The following is a 20919-nucleotide window of genomic DNA, read 5'->3' as shown; positions in this document are numbered from 1 at the left end:
AGTCACTTATGGTTTGTCTCCCTCCCAATCCCATTTTGTTTCATTTATTCTTCTCCTACCCTCCGAACCCCCCCTGTTGCATCTCATCTTCCTCATATCAGGGAGATCATGTGATAGTTGTCTTTCTCTGATTGACTTATTTCACTAAGCATGATACCCTCTAGTTCCTTCCACGTCGTCACAAATGGCAAGATTTCATTTCTTTTGATGGCTGCATAGTATTCCATTGTGTATATATACCACATCTTCTTTATCCATTCATCTGTTGATGGACATCTAGGTTCTTTCCATAGTTTGGCTATCCTAGAAATTGCTGCTATAAACATTTGGGTGCACGTGCCCCTTCGGATCACTACGTTTGTATCTTTAGGGTAAATACCCAGTGAGCACTGTTATTATTTTTAAAAATATTTTTAATCATTGTATTATTTATTTTGATTTTTTCATTTTACTTTTTTCCATTTATTTATTTTATTTTTTAAATTAACATATAATGTATTATTAGCCCCAGGGGTACAGGTCTGTGAATCATCAGGCTTACACACTTCACAGCACTCACCATAGCACATACCCTCCCCAATGTCCATCACCCAATCACCCTCTCCCTACCCTCCTCCCTCTGGCAACCTTCAGTTTGTTTTGTAAGATTAAGAGTCTCTTATGGTTTGTCTCCCTCCTGATCCCATCTTATTTCATTTTTTCCTTCCCTACCCCACAAACCCCCCCACATTGCCTCTCAAATTCTTCATATCCGGGAGATCATATGATAATTGTCTTTCTCTGATTGACTTATTTCGCTTGGCATAATACCCTCTAGTTCCATCCACATCGTTGCAAATGGCAAGATTTCATTTCTTTTGATGGCTGCACAGTATTCCATTGTATATATATAAAACACATCCTCTTTATCCATTCATCTGTTGATGGACATCTAGTTTCTTTCCATAGTTTGGCTATTGTGGACATTGCTGCTATAAACATTTGGGTGCATGTACCCCTTCAGATCACTACATTTGTATCTTTAGGGTAAATACCCAGTAGTGAGATTGCTGGGTCATAGGGTAGCTCTATTTTCAACTTTTTAAGGAAATCTCCATGCCATTTTCCAGAGTGGCTGCACCAGCTTGCATTCCCACCAACAGTGTAGGAGGGTCTCCCTTTCTCTGCATCCTCACCAGCATCTGTTGTTTCTTACTTATTTCAATTTATTTTGATGCTTTTCCAGTTTCTTTGAATGAAAATCTAAATATTTATTTTATATAAGGCAATATATTTATATATTTATACATTTACAAAAGAAAGGGAATAGCAAAATCACAATCCATGTAACAAAATAAAGAAAAAGGAAAAAAGAAAACCCATCAGTAAGCAAATACAAAAAGGTGTGTTTGAATCTATCTCTATATCTACTTGTCTATTCATCCATCTATTTGTTTATGTATCTATCAATCATCCATATCAATAATTGCCCTTTAGAAGACTCAGAGACTCAGATTGAATTTCAAAAAATAAAATTAGCTACATGATGATGAAAAGAAACACAAATAAATCCCTACCAAAAAATTCAGAAATAAGAACATCTATATGAAGAAAATAGTAACAATAAAATCAGATGTCACCATGTTAATATGAGGCCAGCTAAAATTTAAAATATATTTGAGGAGAAAAGAGAGATACTTCATAATGATAAATGATATATCAGGTCAGTGTAATAGTCATGATTTCTATACAGCTTTTAAAAAGCCTTCAAAGTATAAAAAGGAAGAAATGATAGGAATACAAAACTAAATTGAAAAATACACACACAAAATATACGCCAGGTTATAGAGCATTTGAATCTTATAACTAACAAGCTTCTTTAAAAAATATATAAACTATATGCTTACCAAAAAAACAAATTCCTTTCAAACACTTGATATATTGACAAAACTTTTTCATGTAACTTGGTCACAAATGACATTGCAACTTTTTTGTGCCTAAAAAGAAATCACAGAGGACACATTTGTGGATCATGAGACAGTAAAATTAGAAATGGAGGACCAAAACCAATGTATACATTAGGGATCTTGTTTGAAATCCACAATTTCATTTCCAAATAAGTTTTGTGTTAAAGAAGGAGACAAACTAAATTTTTAAACTATGTAGAAGAAAAGGACAGTGAAACACAACCTATTAAACCTGTGGGGAAATGTCTGCTCTCCTGACTGCTCTCACTGGTGTATACTGACAAGGTACTCTTTTGGGTGCCCCACAAATCCCTCCTATTTCTGATATTTACCCCCTTTGGTCTTGGAGTACCCCACGACCTGGTCTCTCCTTATTCCATGATTGGGCTCATGCATACAATGTAAGTGACACTGGAAGTTATTTTCTTTATTCAACTTAAAGTTTCTGTTGAGCATTTGGTTATCATTCTTACTGTTAATCCTTTGGATAAAATATGACTGCATTTCTTAGCTGTTTTTAAGATTTTATCTTCATCTTTTCTTTTGGGCAGTTTTACTGTGATCCCCTTTAATATAGTTTTCTAAAGTTTCTCTTGTGGTTTTTAGTACTTCTGAATATATAATTTGATATCTTTTCCCAGCCATTATTTCTTCAAATACTATTTGTGCTTCATCTTTAATCTTTCTGAGATGCCATTTACAGGAATGATTTTTTTTTACTCTTTCTTATGTATTTTAAGCTCTTTTCTGTTTTCCACACTTTTCTTCTCCATGTTTCAATCTATATGTTTGCTTATTGCTGTCTTCAAGTTGTCTAATTATCTCTTCAGCTGTGCTGAATCTATTAAACCCAACCATGGAGATTCAATTTCAGTTATTGTACTTTTTCAGTTGTAAATGTTCTATTCTAGTATTTCTCATGTTTGCAGTTCTCTGCCAATAATCTCAATCTTTTTATTTAATTTCTTGGATACACTAATCAAACGTGAAGTAGTGGTTGCCAAACTTTACCATAAAGGGCTATATACTGAATATTTTCAGTTTTGAAGAACATATGGTTTCTGTTGCAATTGTTGTAATATCTTTGCCATTCTAGCATGAAAATGACTATAAACACTATGTAAACAAATGAGCATGGTTATTTTCCAGCAAAGTTTATTTACAGGATCAAGAAGCAGTTTGGATTTGTCCTATAGGCCATAGTTTGTGGAGACATATTTTAAAGCCAGTCTCTGATAACTTTAATATCATATGTGGATTACCTATCAGTCTGTTTCTATTGTATGTTTTCTTCTATTGTATTTGGTTATTTATTGTCATTTTTAGACCTTGTTATTTTTGATGAACTATCTGACACTGTATATAATAGTTTGTGGAGATAATTTGGGGTACTTGATATTATCGATATCTTGATATTATCAACATTATCAATAACTTGATATTATCTTCAACAAGAAATTTTTTACTATCAATAACTTGATATTATCTTCAACAAGAAATTTTTTACTTTTGCTTCTGACAGGCAATTGAGGGTAGATCACTTTAATCCAATCAAGGATGGAGGTGATTAAAAGTTAGATTTTAGTTTTTGTGAGCACTAGCTTTATTGTGGCTTATCCTTTTTACCTAAGGCGTAGTTTATCAGGGTTCCATTTGAAAGCCTTCAGTGTTTTTTATGATTCCGCCTCTTCAGTGATCTCTGGACTCCAATGGTTCTCCTGCAACCCCAAGATACTCCTGAAATGTTTGGTCACCTTCTCAATTGCTTAGCTCCCACTTTCAAACCAGCGAATCAGTAGAAAAGTAGATACAAATGTTAGACTTTATTCTATGGACTTCCTTTCTCTCCCAGATATAGTTCCACAAGTTATTTCTGCCTTGCATATCTCCAAGTGTTCAAACAAATATTCTTATGTATAAATACATGTGTATGTATGTTTTATATATCAACTGCAGCAGGAGATTTAAGTTGAAACAAGCCAATAAACCACTGTTTTAAGTCTAAACTGGAGACTTAATTTTTGTTGAATAGTTGAATTGGGAAGTCATCTAAATCCAGAGTTGAGGTATTGTATACATTCCATGTGTATGTGAAAGCAGAAAGTTCAAGAGATAATAATGAATCCAACATTCAGAGACAGGAAACTGAAGCCTTGGAGAGCACAGGAAGAAATCCCAGTACCTGATAGGTTTCCAGTTATCATCCCTTATGATGTTTAGCTAAAATTTTAGACTTTAGTTCTATATTATCACTGTATTATTATTAAAAAAAAAAAACTCTTCTATCTTGTTAACTTTGGAAAGGATCTGGTCTTTGCAGCCAAATTGTCACTAATATATTTCCTCTAAGTGTTGGATTTTGGCAGAGTATCATTCTTGCTCCTATTTTTTCTTTATCTAAATGTTCTTCCTGAATGAATATCTACTCCCATGGCTTAAGTTACCATATATGTGTACAACTAAGTCTCTATATTCAGCCAAGACTTATGCCTCAGCTTCAATTGTCTATTGGTTTTCTCCCTTTGGATGCTCCACCGTTACCTCAAACTGATATCTAAAGTCTCATCATTCTCTCTTTTCCTCTATTTATAATGAACAACTCACAGATGACTGAACATAACATCCTCTTTCAATAACCTCTGCCTTTGCTCATATTGCTTTCTCTACCTAGAATATGCTAACTTTCACTTTTCTTCATGTTCTACTGAAATCATTCAACATGCATCTTCCAGATCACTTCCTCTATGTTGACTTTCTGTTACATCTAACCTCATCTCATAGGATTTACGCCATCTTCATTCCTTTTTATTCCTATCAAGCTATTTTTAGCATTTTATTACACATTTATGTTTACATTTATAGGAGGTGCCCTAAGTTGGCTGGAGCTAAGATATGGATATGTCATGTATGTGGGGTTTAATTACATATTCATGCTTTTATTTACATTCACTGAATTACATGAACCATATCTGGCTGTTCAGACATATGGGCATGCTAAGTTGAATGAGCAGAGATGAGACAAAAGATAATAGGCAAATTTTAGGAAGAAAACTGACTCCAGGTGATAGAGTCTCACATGACTAAACAGCAGATTCAGATTTTTAAAGGTGAATAGTGGTTCTGGACATGGTTGAGACCTTTTACCAAAACCTACCAGAAATAAATTATGGCTTTTACCCAAACCTATGATGATCCTGACATCTGGTATGTGCAAGCCTTCGAAAGAAATGGGTGTTTAAAATTTGAAAAGCCAAAACCACTTGAACCCAAGAAATTATGCTATCATGCTTACTATGAGAATATAACCTTCAAGAAAAGTTGAGTGAAGTTAACTTTTGGTGCAAGAGTAGCAGACCTATGCAAGATAGGGGCATTATTGCTTGACTAACGTATTAGCATATGTTAATACAATTTAAGAAGCAGTAGTTCAGACAGTAAGCCATAAAAGGCATTATGATCACAGTTCAGAGCAAATAACATAGAGCTATAACATAGCCTGAGAGGACTACTGGGATTTATAATTTAGGATAGAATCATGGCAGATACACAAGCATTGACCAGGCTGGCTTGGGCACACATATAGACCCTCTCATTGATTTTTCTGAAATACTATAGAACATAAGGAATCAGAGTGGTAAATAGTGTCTGATCCTAAAATTAAACAGAGATGAGGTAGTTAGATAACACATTGCATTGATTTTGCTAACTTTACTTTGTACTCATGAGCTGATGAAACATTAGATATTTAGAGTTACAAATATCCCTCTTCTATGTGGTGTATATATATATATATATATATATATATATATATATATACACAATGGAATACTATGTAGCTATAAAAAGAAGTGAAATCTTGCCATTTGCAACAATGTGGATGGAACTGGAGGGTATTATGCCAAGCGAAATAAGCCAATCAGAGAAAGACAATTATCATATGATCTCCCGGATATGAAGAATTTGAGAGGCAACGTGGGGGGTTTGGGGGGTACAGAAGGAAAAAATGAAACAAGGTGGGATTGGGAGGGAGACAAACCATAAGAGACTCTTAATCTCACAAAACAAACTGAAGGTTGCCAGGGGGAGGTGGGTAGGGAGAGGGTGGTTGGGTGATGGACATTGGGGAGGATATGTGCTATGGTGAGTGCTGTGAAGTGTGTAAGCCTGATGATTCACAGACCTGTACCCCTGGGGCTAATAATAGATTATATGTTAATAAAAATATGAATATCTATGTAACCCAAAGGAAAAAAAAACCCTAAATATTCCTCTTCTAAACAGTCATTTTCTTGAAAATATGAGTCATCTCTTATTCAGTTTTGCATTAGCCATGCCTACTATGGTTTCCTATACATAAAAGCTGCTAACAATGATTGAATGAAAAATGAATGAATGGATGTGGGAATGTTGGATGAATTCCAGAATAGATAAAACACAGGGCTGATATAAGAAGTATACAGACAGTCCCTGATTTACAATGGTTCAACTTATGATTTTTTGACTTTATGATTGTGCAAAAGCAGTACACACTTAGTAGAAACTGTATTTTGAATTTTAAATTTTGATCCTTTCCCAAGCTAGCAATATGCATACAATACCCTCTCAGGATGCTCAGCCGCAGCAGTAAGCCAAAGCTCCCAGTCAGCCACAAAGTCACAAGGATAAACAACTGATACACTTAGAATGTATATACAGAATGGTTATTCTGTACCCATTCTGTACCCATACAACCATTCTGTTTTTCACTTTCAGTACAGTATTCCATAAATTACATGACATAGTCAACACTTTATTATAAAGTGGGTTTTGTGTTAGATGATTTTGCCCAATTCTTGGCTTAATGTAAGTGTTCTGAGCATGTTTAAGGTAGGCTAGGCTAAGCTATGATGTTCAGTAGGTTAGGTACATTAAATGCATTATCAGTTTACATCTTCAACTTACAATGGGTTTATCAGGACATAACCCCGTTATAAGTCAAGGAAGATCTCTATTCACTATGTGTGAGAGTATACACTCATCCTGTTCCCACATCATAGGCTTCCCAAAAGACATCACAGAAACATGAAAGGTCTGAAAACAATTTCACAGTGAAGAATAGAATTTATAGTGAAACCACCTAGGACATGCCATCTCACACCCTTCTGTATGCCAGAGAAGGAGAGAAAACACAACACATGGGTTGACTATATGCTCAGGCTCTGGCAACTGTCAAAGAGACAACTTGAGCTATTTGCAAATTAAATCCTATAGTTACTGATGACAGCTGTTTGTCTTAGCTGGTTAAAAATACCATTTCAAAACCTAAAGTGTCTTCATTGTGCCTCAGGGTGCCACATTGTTGATGACTTTGCCTTATTCTTCTCTCTCCGATAAATTATATCTCAGTCTGTAATTTAAAAAAAATAAAATAAAACAGATTCAATAAAATACATCAACTTTTATGAAGCTACTTCAAGGTCTTAACAGTGATATTAAATAACATAGCTTGATTCTGCTAAAAGAGCTTTACTTCACTGCATGTCCCAAAGGAGGGTCAAGATGCAATAAATATGTTTCCTTCATCAGGCTGATTTTCCTGTTCCCAGATTCCCAGGGAAGATTAACATCAAGCTCCTCCATTCCAAAATACTAGTATTTTAGTTGACATTTTGGGTCATTTATTTTTATACATTCACTCAAAGCATATCCCTATAGCTCTGCCTCCCCACCTCCAAAACACACACACATGAAGTTTTAATTAAACCTGCTATATCTGTGCATCTGTTAAATTCCTGTACTAGGCTGTGAGCAAAAGAAAGCAAGGATTATTTTATTGGACTTTCATCATGATGCTGAGCATAATGACTGCTGAACTTGCAGTGTTCAAAAGATTTTTTCTAAAGTGTTATAAGCTGAGCAACAGTTGAAAGGATTTGGGCTTTAGAGCAACAAAGTCCTGGATTCTATTCCTAAATTTACCACTTTTTACATATTCAATTTTAGGTATGCCCTTAAAAATGCCTGGGTATTAGATTCTTATTAAAATAAGGGAAGGTATTTCACATTCTCCCAACTCAATTGCAAAATATATATTATGAATGTAAAACAACTAGAATGCACCATGGGAAATATACTTCAATTACTGATCATCTACTATCCTTATTTTGAACTAGGAGGTAAGAAACATCATTGTGAACTTGAGAGGTCTAGAAATACCTCTTTGAGAAGGGACCTGATTTTATATTGAATGAAGGAGCAAAAATATATCAAGCTAAAATATCAGAAAAAATGTTTTGAGGAAGCAGTCTCTTTTAGCTTTTTCAGATACACTCCAGAGAAAGACCTTCAACCTGTCAGCACAACCTGGGACTCTGGAAGGGTGAGACAGCTGGTAGCATCTGTGGGTAGGAAGAGCTTGCTGTTGAGGATCTCTAATTGGGTGAAGCTCATGTTCTGAGGTTGGGAGGGGCTGCTGGCTTGGCTCTTTGGGTGGTGCTGCTGGTTACACTCTACTACTGAGTGGGACTGCAGCTTGTGCTCTGTGGTCAGGTAGTATAAATAGTTAGACTGCACTTGGGTGGGGCTTCAGAGTGAGCTCTCAAGTTATGTTCCGCAGTTGGATGGGTCCTCCATCTGGGTTTCATGATTGAGTATGGCCACAGGTTGTACCCGCAGTTGGATGAGACTGCAGGCCAGGCTCTGTGATTGCGCAGGCTACTGGCTGTGCTGCAAAGTCAGGCTAGATTGCTGGCTGGGCTCCCTATTCAGGTGAGGCCAGAGGCTCTGTTCTGTAGGTGGGTGCTGGTGCTGGCTTGCCTGGGCAGGGCCACACTGTGGGATCTATGGATCTCTGGCTAGGTACCCAAGCCTGAAAGAACTGCTGACCAACCATGCTCCTTAGCCAGATAGGACCACTGGCTTGGCTCCATGAGTGAACAGAGCTGTTGGCTGGGCTCTCTGGTCAGGTGCTGCTACCAGCTGGAACACAGTCTGCCAAGATCCCTTTACTGGTTGTTTGAGCGCTGCCCCTCTCTTTGTTTTTCGCTAACACTTGGCAGTCTAGTCCTGCTGATCCTCTCAGTGTTTCCCATGAAGTGAGACAGAAGTGGCTTCCCAGGAAGCTCCCCAGAATGCTGGAAAATGTTGGATGTCTACTTTAGGGTCTCTTTGCCCTACTGGAGAAACCATAGGTCCAGGGCAACACTCTCAGTGTGGTATTGTGCTGACTTGGGGGAGGGGTAATGTGGTCAAAGTGAAAATGATCCTCTTACCCTTCTAATATAGTTTTTCTTACTTTTCTGTGGTCCAAGGGGGTGATTCAGGTTCACTCCTGGGTTTTGGGATTTTCACAAAGGTGTTTTTGCCTATGAATAGTTGCTAGTTGCTCTTCCTGCAAAGGGGAATAAAGCCAAGGACCTCTTATTCTGCCATCTTGCTGATGTCACTCTAGAAGGATTTTGGTAGAAATTGACAACTTGATAATAAAATTTATAGAGAAATCAAAAGGTTTAAAATTGCAAGAGCAATTTTGAAAAATAATAAAGTTGGAGGAATCACCCTAATTTCTTTCAAAAAAGTTCCTCTAAAGCAAAACTACTTAAGACAGTGTGATATTGGTATAAGAACAGATGGAAAAAATAGAATCCCAAAATACACCTTATATACAGGCAACTGATTTGCAATAAATGTAATTCAGTGGGGTGAAGGACAGTCTTTTCAACAAATGGTGTTGCAATATTTGGATGCTCATTTGCATGATGATGAATCTTGACCCTTATGTTGTGCCATATACAAAGATTAACACAAAATGGACCATGTGAGACAATAAACATCTGAGACTTCTTGAGGAAAATATAGGAGAAAATCTTTGTGACTTGAGATTAAGCAAATATTTCTGAGATAGACTGCAAAAAGCAGATTACAAAAGAAAATAATTATAAATTGAATTTATTAAAACTAGAAACTTCTGCTCTTTGAAAGATGTTAAGAAAATGAAAGTACAAGCCACTGGGAGAAAATAGTTGCAAAACATTGGATAAAGAACTTGTATTCAGGAGGTGTAAGGAACTCTTACTTTATGACACACATGCCAATTTTAAAAAATGGCAAAATATTTGAACAGACACTTCAACAAAGAAGATATTGGGGTGTCAATAAGCACATAAAAACATTGCTTACTATTTTTGGTCATTAGGAAAACTCAAATTAAAATGAAATGCCTCTACATTTATTGTGCTTTCATATATCTTCTTTGGTGAAGTGTCTGTTCAAGACTGTTGCCCATTTGTTAATTGTTGGCTTTTTAAATTATTCAATTGTAGGACTTTTTATATATTCTGGACAAAGTCTTTTTTCATATACATGCATGGCAGATATTTTCTCACTGTCCATCACAACTTCATTTCCATAATGATATCATTTTTAAGCACAAATTTTTGGTTGAAATATAACTTATCATATTTTCTATGGTTAGTCCTTTTTTGTTAACCCTAAGACAATAAACATATTCTCCTGTTTTATCTCCTAAAAGCTTTATACTTTTATATTTTATATTTAGATTTATAAACCATCTTTGTTTAATATTTATATATAGTGTGGAGAGAGGTCAAAGCTCCACATGTACAGTTGTTTCAATACTGTATATTCTTCTGTTTTTTAATCCAGTTGTCTATCTTTATACCACTCAATCTTGATTGCTGTATTTTTATAAGTTTTGAAATTCCAAGTATAAGTAATCCAACCTTATTCTTTCCTTTGTAGAAGAATTCTGTGGGGGGTATTTTTGCATTTCTATGTACATTTTAGAATCATTTTGTCAATTTTTAAAATAAAGTTTGCTAACATTATGATGGATATTTCATTTTGCATCTACAGCTGATTTGTGGAAAATAATGTCTAAAAAGTACTGAATCTTCCAATCCATGAGCATGATTTATCTCCTAATTTAAGTCAGTCTCTTATAATTTGTCTCAGCAGTATTTTCTACTTTTCAGTACAGAGGTCTTGCATGTCTTTTCCTTTATTTAGTCCTAAGTATTTCAGGAGTTTGAGCCTCTTAAAATTTTTGTTTTTTATTATTTATTATATTTTATTATTTTCCAACTGCTTGTAATATTTGCAATATTTCTCTTTTTCTTAAATTTGTGCTGTTATTGCAAAATACATTCATAATTCTTTTATAAATGTAAGTGAATAGAAAACTATGAGTACTTAAATGTTTGAAAATTGCTTTATTAATTTCTCATAATTGACTTATGATTTGGTATAATTTTGCTAAAAATATTGAAGTCATGCTGTAATATCTGCTGCAATCTATTTCTATTCATGGAGGAATCATATGCTAGTCTAATTATTTTTCTTTGCAGTGGAACACCTCTTTCTCCTTGAGAAATTTTTAGGATTTCTTCTTTATTATTATTATTCTATATTATTATTATTCTGTATATCTTATTCTGTAATTTCACAATATTCTCTTTAGGTATGTTTTTATTTTTCATGTCTCCTTCTTGGCACTCAATGGATGTTTTCAATTTGAAGACACATGTCTTTCCTCAGGTCTGATAATTTTTCTTGAGTTATTTTTCAGAATTCTTCTTTTCTTTTTTTTTTTTTTTTCATTTAACCCTATTTTTTTAATCATTTTTTTAAATTTATTTTCAACATAACAGTATTCATTGTTTTTGTACCACACCCAGTGCTCCATGCAGTCCGTGCCCTCTCTAATACCCACCACCTGGTTCCCCCAACCTTCCACCCCCCACCTCTTCAAACCCTTCAGATTGTTTTTCAGAGTCCATAGTCTCTCATTGTTCACCTCCCCTTCCAATTTCCTCCAACTGCCTTCTCCTAACTCCCCATGTCCTCTATGCTATTTGTTATGCTCCACAAATAAGTGAAACCATATGATAATTGACTCTCTCTGCTTGACTTATTTCACTCAGCATCATCTCTTCCAGTCCCGTCCATGTTGCTACAAAAGTTGGGTATTCATCCTTTCTGATGGAGGCATAATACTCCATAGTGTATATGGACCACATCTTCCTTATCCATTCGTCCATTGAAGGGCATCTTGGTTCTTTCCACAGTTTGGTGACCATGGCCATTGCTGCTATAAACATTGGGGTACAGATGGCCCTTCTTTTCACTACATCTGTATCTTTGGGGTAAGTACCCAGTAGTGCAATTGCAGGGTCATAGGGAAGCTCTATTTTTAATTTATTGAGGAATCTCCACACTGTTCTCCAAAGAGGCTGCATCGACTTGCATTCCCACCAACAGTGTAAGAGGGTTCCCCTTTCTCCACATCCCCTCCAACACATGTTGTTTCCTGTCTTGCTAATTTTGGCCATTCTAACTGGTGTAAGGTGATATCTCAGTGTGGTTTTAATTTGAATCTCCCTGATGGCTAGTGATGATGAACATTTTTTCATGTGTCTGATAGCCATTTGTATGTCTTCGTTGGAGAAGTGTCTGTTCATATCTTCTGCCCATTTTTTGATCTAACCAAAGAGGTGAAGGATCTGTACTCGAGGAACTACAGAACACTCATGAAAGAAATTAAAGAAGACATAAAAAGTTGGAAGACCATTCCATGCTCTTGGATCGGAAGAATAAACATTGTTAAAATGTCTATATTGCCTAGAGCAATCTATACTTTTAATGCCATTCCAATCAAAATTCCACCGGTATTCTTCAAAGAGCTGGAGCAAATAATCCAAAAATTTGTATGGAACCAGAAGAGACGCCAAATCGCTAAGGAAATGTTGAAAAACAAAAATAAAACTGGGGGCATCACGTTACCTGCTTTCAAGCTTTACTACAAAGCTGTGATCACCAAGACAGCATGGTACTGGCATAAAAACAGACATATAGACCAGTGGAACAGAGTAGAGAGCCCAGATATGGACCCTCAACTCTATGGTCAGTTAATCTTTGACAAAACAGGAAAAAATATACAGTGGAAAAAAGACAGTCTCTTCAATAAATGGTGCTGGGAAAACTGGGCAGCTATATGTAGAAGAATGAAACTCGACCATTCTCTTACACCGTACACAAAGATAAACTCGAAATGGATAAAAGACCTCAACGTGAGACAGGAATCCATCAGAATCCTAGAGGAGAACATAGGCAGTAATCTCTTCGATATCAGCCACAGCAACTTCTTTCAAGATATGTCTCCAAAGGCAAAGGAAACAAAAGCCAAAATAAACTTTTGGGACTTCATCAAAATGAAAAGCTTCTGCACAGCAAAGGAAACAGTCAAGAAAACAAAGAGGCAACTCACGGAATGGGAGAAGATATTTGCAAATGACAGTACAGACAAAAGGTTGATATCCAGGATCTATAAAGAACTCCTCAAACTCAACATACACAAAACAGATAATCTTCTTTTCTTTTTTTATTTATCTGAGACACCCTTATTAGATATTTGACCTCCTGCCTTGATTTTAGGCATTTCCTGTCTTTGTTCTCATTTTCTTTGAGTACTTTCATTTTTATTTGGAGAATTTCCCTTGACTCCATATTTTGTACCCCCTTTTTGATATTTATTACCACATATTTAGTTTTAAAGTTTTCTGAGTTATTCCTTGATTCTCATCACACCATATTCTTAAGTTATGTGTTTAATATCTTCTTAAAACTTTTACAGTATTTATCATACTACTGTAGGTATGCATGTATTTTTTTGCCACTTAAGTTCTTTTTTAACTTAAGTATAATTAACATACAATGTTATTAGTTTCAGGTGTACAATATACTGATTAGATACTTCTATACATTACTCAGTAATTATGACATTAAGTGTAGTTAACATCTGTCCCTACATTATTAAGATATTGCTGTCTATATTTCTCTTTTTTATTATGTTACTCACCATACAGTGTATCATTAGTTTTTGATGTAGTGTTCCATGATTCATTATTTGCCTACAACACCCAGTGCTCCATGCAATATGTGCCCTCCTTAATATCCATCACCAGGCTCACCCATCCCCCCCCCACCTCCTCTCTAAAACTCAGTTTGTTTCTTGGAATCCATAGTCTCTTATGGTTCATCTCCCCCTCTGATTTTCCCGCCCTTCATTTTTCCCTTCCTTCTCCTAATGTCGCCCATGCTATTCCTTATGGTCCACAAATATGTGAAGCCATATGATAATTGACTTTTTCTCTTTGACTTATTTCACTTAGCATAATCTCCTCTAGTCCCATCCATGTTGATGCAAAAGTTAGGTATTCATCCTTTCTGATGGCTGAGTAATATTCCATTGTGTATATGGACCACATCTTCTTTATCCATTTGTCTGTTGAAGGGCATCTCAGCTCCTTCCACAGTTAGATTATTGTGGACATTGCTACTCTGAACACTGGCGTACATATAGCCCTTCTTTTGACTACATCTCTATCTTTGTGGTAAATATCCAGTAGTTCAATTGCTGGGTCATAGAGTAGCTCTATTTTTAATTTTTTGAGGAACCTCCACACTATACCAGCTTGCATTCCCACCAACAGTGTAAGACAGTTCCCCTTTCTCCACAGCCTCTCCAACATTTATTGTTTCTTGCCTTGTCAACTGTTGCCATTCTAACTGTGTAAGGTGGTATCTCAGTGCGGTTTTGATTTGAATTTCCCTTATGGCTAATGATGATGAACTTTTTTTTTTTTCATTTTTTTTTTTAATTTTTAAAATTTTCAGCGTAACAGTATTCATTGTTTTTGCACCACACCCAGTGCTCCATGCAATCCGTGCCCTCTCTAATACCCACCACCTGGTTTCCCCAACCTCCCACCCCCAGCCCCTTCAAAACCCTCAGATTATTTTTCAGAGTCCATAGTCTCTCATGGTTCACCTCCCCTTCCAATTTCCCTCAACTCCCTTCTCCTCTCTAACTCCCCTTATCCTCCATGCTGTTTGTTATGCTCCACAAATAAGTGAAACCATATGATAATTGACTCTCTCTGCTTGACTTATTTCACTCAGCATAATCTCTTCCAGTCCTGTCCATGTTGCTACAAAAGTTGGGTATTCATCCTTTCTGATGGAGGCATAATACTCCATAGTGTATATGGACCACATCTTCCTTATCCATTTGTCCGTTGAAGGGCATCTTGGTTCTTTCCACAGTTTGGTGACCATGGCCATTGCTGCTATAAACATTGGGGTACAGATGGCCCTTCTTTTCATTACATCTGTATCTTTGGGGTAAATACCCTGTAGTGCAATTGCAGGGTCATAGGGAAGCTCTATTTTTAATTTCTTGAGGAACATTTTTTCATGTGTCTGTTAGCCATTTGTATGTCTTCATTGAAGAAGTGTTTGTTCATGTCTTCAGCCCATTTTCGGACTTGATTATTAGTTTTTTGGGTGTTGAGTTTAAGAAGTTCTGTATAGATCTTGGATATTAGCCCTTTGTCATTTGCAGATATTTTCTCCAATTTTGTGGGTTGCCACTTTGTTTTGTTGACTGTTTCTCCACAGATTTGCATTCAGACATTCCTAAGAGTTCCCTTTTCTCCACATCTTCACCAACGTTTGTTATTTCTGGTTTTCTTTGTTTGTTTTTAACAGACACCCTAAAAGGTATGAGGTAATATCCTATTGTGGTTTTTGAATTGCATTTTGCTAATGATTAGTGATGTTGAGCATTGGCAACATGTATGTCTTCTTGGGGAAAATGTCTGTTCAGTTCCTTTGCCCATTTTTAAATTGGGTCATTTGTTTCTTTGCTATTGAGTTGCAAGTGTTCCTTATATATTTTGAATATTCACCCCTTATCAAATATGTGGCTTGCAAATGTTTTCTCTCATTCCATAAGTTGCCTTTTCATCTTGTTGATATTTTATTTTTATTGTGCAGGAACTTTAAAGTTTGACATAGTTCCACTTGTTTATTCTTGCTTTTCTTCCCTTTGCATGTAGTCTTGAATCCAAAAAAATCATTGTCAAGACAATATCAGGGAGTTTTTCCCTGTGATTTTCTTATAGTGGTTTTATGATTTCAAAGTCTTATGCTTAAGTTTTTAATCTATTTTTAATTAAAACCAGACAAAGACCCCACCGAAAAGGAGAATTACAGACCAATATCCCTGATGAACATGGATGCAAAAATCCTCACCAAAATATTAGCCAATAGGATCCAACAGTACATTAAAAGGATTATTCACCATGACCAATTGGCATTTATTCCTGGGCTGCAAGGTTAGTTCAACATCTGCAAATCAATCAATGTGATACAATACATTAATAAAAGAAAGAACAAGAACCATATGATATTCTCAATAGATGCTGAAAAAGCATTTGATGAAGTACAGCATTATTTCTTGATCAAAACTCCTCACATTGTAGGGACAGAGGGTACATACCTCAATATCATAAAAACAGTCTATGAAAAACCCACAGCAAATATCATTCTCAATGGGGAAAAACTGAGAGCTTTTCCTCTAAGGTCAGGAACACGGCAGGGATGTTCACTATCACCACTGCTATTCAACATAGTACTAGAAGTCCTAGCCTCGGCAATCAGACAAAAAAAAAGAAATTAAAGGCATCCAAATCAGCAAAGAAGTCAGACTCTCAGTTTTCGCAGATGATATGATACTTTATGTGGAAAACCCAAAAGACTCCACTCCAAAACTGTTAGAACTCATACAGGAATTCAGGAAAGTGTCAGGATATAAAATCAATGCACAGAAATCAGTTGGATTTCTATATGCCAACAGCAAGACAGAAGAAAGAGAAATTAAGGATTCAATCTCATTTACAATTGCACACAAAACCATGAGATACCTAGGAATAAATCTAACCAAACAGGCAAAGAATCTGTACTCAGAAAACTATGAAGTACTCTTGAAAGAAATTGAGGAAGACACAAAGAAATGGAAAAACATTCCATGCTCATGGACTGGAAGAACAAATATTGTGAAAATGTCTGTGCTATCCAGAGCAATATATACATTCAATGTAATCCCTATCAAAATACCACCAACATTTTTCACAGAGCTGGAACAAATAATCCTAAAATTTATACAGAACCAGAAAATACTCTAATAGCTAGAGGGTTGCTGGGGGCTGGGGGAGGACAAATAGGGTGGCTGGATTATGGACATTGGGGAGGGTATGTGCTATGGTGATTGCTGTGAATTGTGTAAGACTGATGATTCACAGACCTGTACCCCTGAAGCAAATAATACATTATATGTTAAGAGAGAGAGAGAGAGAAAGAGGACCAAGGCCAATATTTTCTGTACTTACTATAAGCCAGGTGGTGTTCTAAGTTTCTTGTTGATGTTGTTTTACCTGTTGTGACTGATTTAATAGTCATGACAATCCTGAGGTAGCTGCTGTTATTATCACCATTTTACATATAGGTAAACTAAGGCACAGAGAGGTCAACTAGCTTGCCTAAGGTCTCACAGCTAGTACATTGTAGTGATGGAATTTGAAAATCATGTAGTCTGGCTATAGATGCTTGATTCTATAAATTCAGGATTTAACTACTATGAAATGTATCCTAAATAAAATTAGATTGGCAAAGGAAATGAACAGCTAATTTATAGAACTGTATTAAAAGTACATAAAGTATATAAAGCATAACTATATTAAAATATGTCCAATCTTTTTAGTAATCAAATAATTTCAAATTAAAACAGCAATGAGACACCTATTTTGCCTATTAAATTATCATGGATTAATAAATGGTAATAAAACTAGTGGAGATGAGCACCCTCATATATTTCTTATAAAGTAAAAATTATTACAATGTCTTTCAAAAAATAAAGTTTTTAGCATATTTCTAACCTTCAGATACATGTACCCTCTGACACTAGTTATTTTTCTAGGAATCTTGCCTAGCTTTTTAAAATGGAAAAATATTAATGGAAGCACAATGCTGATAGTTGAAAATAATTCAAATTACAAAAATGTCATTCATTCATTTATTCATTCATACATTCAATCACAATTATTTGTTCACCAGCAACAACATGCCAGATACTGAGACTCTGGGAATCTAGTAATGAGACACATAAAATCACTTCTCTCAAAAGGTTTACATCTTTTTGGAGGAAGATAGGCAATAAATAAAAAAGAAAAATATCAAGTACCTATAAGCATTATAATGAAGAAAAACATGATGAGTTGATGGAGAGAAACTGGAAGCTATTTTAAATAAATAGGTGATGGCATTTAAAGTGAGACTAAGGTAAACTCTAAGACAGAAAAACATTTGCCATATCTGAGTGATTGAAAGATGGCTGGTTCTGTCTTATCAACCAAAGAAGGAGGAAGATTTACATAGGACTTTGTAGGCTCAGGAAGGAATTTGAATTTTATTCTAAATGTCCTGAGAAGTTACTGAAAGATCTTGAAAAGAATATAACAAACTGATTATATTTTCAAGGCTCACTTTGGCTGTTTTTTGGATGAAATTAAAGGAAACAAAACAAGAAACAGAAGAAAAAATTTTTTAAAGATTTTTTTAAATTTATTCATAAGAGGGAAAAAGAGAGGCAGAGGCAGAGGCAAATGGAGAAGCAGGCTCCCTGCTCAGACAGAGGCTCGATGTGGGACTCGATTCCAGGACACGGGGCCCATGACCTCGGCCGAAGGCAGACACTTAACTGACTGAGCCACCCAGGTGCCCAAAACAGAAAAAATTTTTGAACGCTATTACAGTAGTCTAGATGAAAGTTAATTAATGTCACCTTAGACTAGAGCATTCATGAAGACTGACGGAAGTGGATGGACTCCAGAATTATTTTGGAGGTAGAAGTCAAAGTGTGAGTGGTTAACTTTGTTAAATAGTGCTTATGAGTTGAGAAAGTTGAGCCAGAGCAGTGACTATTGGATATGGTAATGTTGGAGGTCCCTGGAGATGTTAACAGAAGTTTTAGTGGCTTGGTAGTGGTGAAACCCTGAATGAGTAGAAAATGCTAGATGACAGAGAACAATAGTCAAGGGCCTTGTGGTACATCTGCACACTGCAGATATTTAACTTGGTAAATATTTTGGAAGGCTGCTTAACATGGTGAATATTTTCAGAGTATTTAGTATATTATGATCATACTCAAAATAAAATTTAAAGAAAAAACCAGGATTCACAATTATAAATAGAATTTAATTTTGTAAATAATAGATAAGCATACTGGAACCAGGATATTTAGGAAACTATTAAAAACAACACTTTTATAAATTCCATAAAATGCACATGTGATTATGAATAAGTATCATACCTATTTTGGGATAAAATACTGGCTTTTGGCTAAACAGATCAAATAGAAAAAATAAATTTTATGCCCCAAACAATTATATGCAATGGATATTCAAGGCTGCTTGGAAATAAGTCAAACAGTGACTATTAAATTTGTGAATATCAAGTATACATTATATATCTAAATTGTTCAAATCTTTTTGGGGTTTTTTTCTTTATGAATTTCTTTTGGGGGAGGGTTAGGTTTTATTTCATCATCATAAACTGAACTCTGCAATCCAGCTGGACCTGGGGGTAAGGAACCATGGAACCCGCAGAATTGTAGCCAGAGCAGAGATTCTTGGGTAGTTCGAGCAGGTGGTTGTGGAGGGGCACTCTCCTGAACTACAGAAGGAATGCTCTGGTAGTTAAGATAAAACACAAGTCAGATTTATTAGATCTGTCCACAGTCAGCAATGGTGATCTTCTTGCTAGTCTTGCCGTTCCTGGACCTGAAGCACTCCATGGCCTCCACAATGTTCATGCCCTCTATGACCTTGCCAAAGATTACATGCTTGCCATACAACTACTTGGTCTTGGCAGTGCAGATGAAGAACTGGGAACAGTTCTTGTGGGGTCCAGCGTTGGCCATGGAGAGGATGCCCCGACCCGTGTGCTTCAGGATGAAATTCTCATCAAACTTCTCCCCATAGATGGACTTGCCACCAGTGCCATTATGGCGTGTGAAGTCCCCACCCTGGTACATAAATCCTGGAATAATCCTGTGAAAGCAGGAACATTTATAACCAAATCATTTCTTCCCAGTGCTCAGAGCACAAATGTTCTCTGCTGTCTTTGGAACTTTGTCTACAAATAGCTCGAAGGAGATGCAGCCCAAGGACTCACCTTCCACAGCGATGTCAAAGAGAACACTGTGGGGCTGACCATGGCAGGGCGGCGTGGGCAGCTCCAGGGAGGCAGCATCTGCTCTTTATGAATTTCTCCCATAATTCTTCATTGTACATATACTTCATATTTTTTGTTACTACTATGAATAGGAAATTTTTGGTTACATTACTTAACTGGTTATTACTGATAATTTGGAAAGTTACTGATAATATTATCCAGGTGTATTGATAATTTATCTTATTGATTATAAAGGTTTGCAGATGATTCTTTGACTCTCCTGTGTGGATAATCATCTCATCTCAGAAAGATCAATTTCTTTTTTCACTCTATACATTTTATTCATTTTCCTTTTCATGTTGTATTATTTCTCTTCTATAACTCGCACTTTTCTTGTATTAGTATCTCCTCTCCTAATTTTCTTGTCATTAGTTTTTTTATAATAAACATTATAGAGAAGTTCTAGGTTCATGGAGAAAATAAATAGGAAATGCAGAAATTTTCCTTATACCCCCTGCCCTCACACATGCATAACCTCTACCATTATCAACATTCCAAATGCCATGGTACATTTGTTACAAGTGATAAATCTATATTTATATATCATTTTACCCAAAGTCCATAGTTTACATTAGGGTTCACTCTTGGTGTTGTACATCCTAGGAGTTTGAACAAATTTATGATGACATGTTTATAGTATCATAAAGAGTAGTTTCACTGCCCTAAAAATCTTCTATATTATACTTATTCATTCTTCCATCGTTCCTAACCCCTGAAAACCACTAATCTTTTTCTAATCTTCATAGTTTTGTTTTTTCCAGAATGTCATATTTGCAATAATACAACATGTAGCCTTTTCAGATTGGTTTCTTTAACTTAGTAATATGCATTTAAATTCTATGTC

At 35.8% G+C, this 20919-nt stretch overlaps 1 pseudogene; it reads right to left on the bottom strand.

The window, feature by feature from the left end:
• Positions 1–19563: 19563 nt before the first annotated feature.
• LOC111157283 lies at positions 19564–20057 on the bottom strand (annotated as a pseudogene).
• Positions 20058–20919: the final 862 nt, after the last annotated feature.

The sequence above is a fragment of the Enhydra lutris genome, unplaced genomic scaffold (assembly GCF_002288905.1).
Source record: "Enhydra lutris kenyoni isolate GAN:26980312 unplaced genomic scaffold, ASM228890v2 scaffoldscaffold53, whole genome shotgun sequence".
In the NCBI taxonomy this organism is placed as follows: Eukaryota; Metazoa; Chordata; class Mammalia; order Carnivora; family Mustelidae; genus Enhydra; species Enhydra lutris.
The sequence above is the reverse complement of the archived record's forward strand: the minus strand, read 5'-3'. Positions and strand labels throughout refer to the sequence as shown.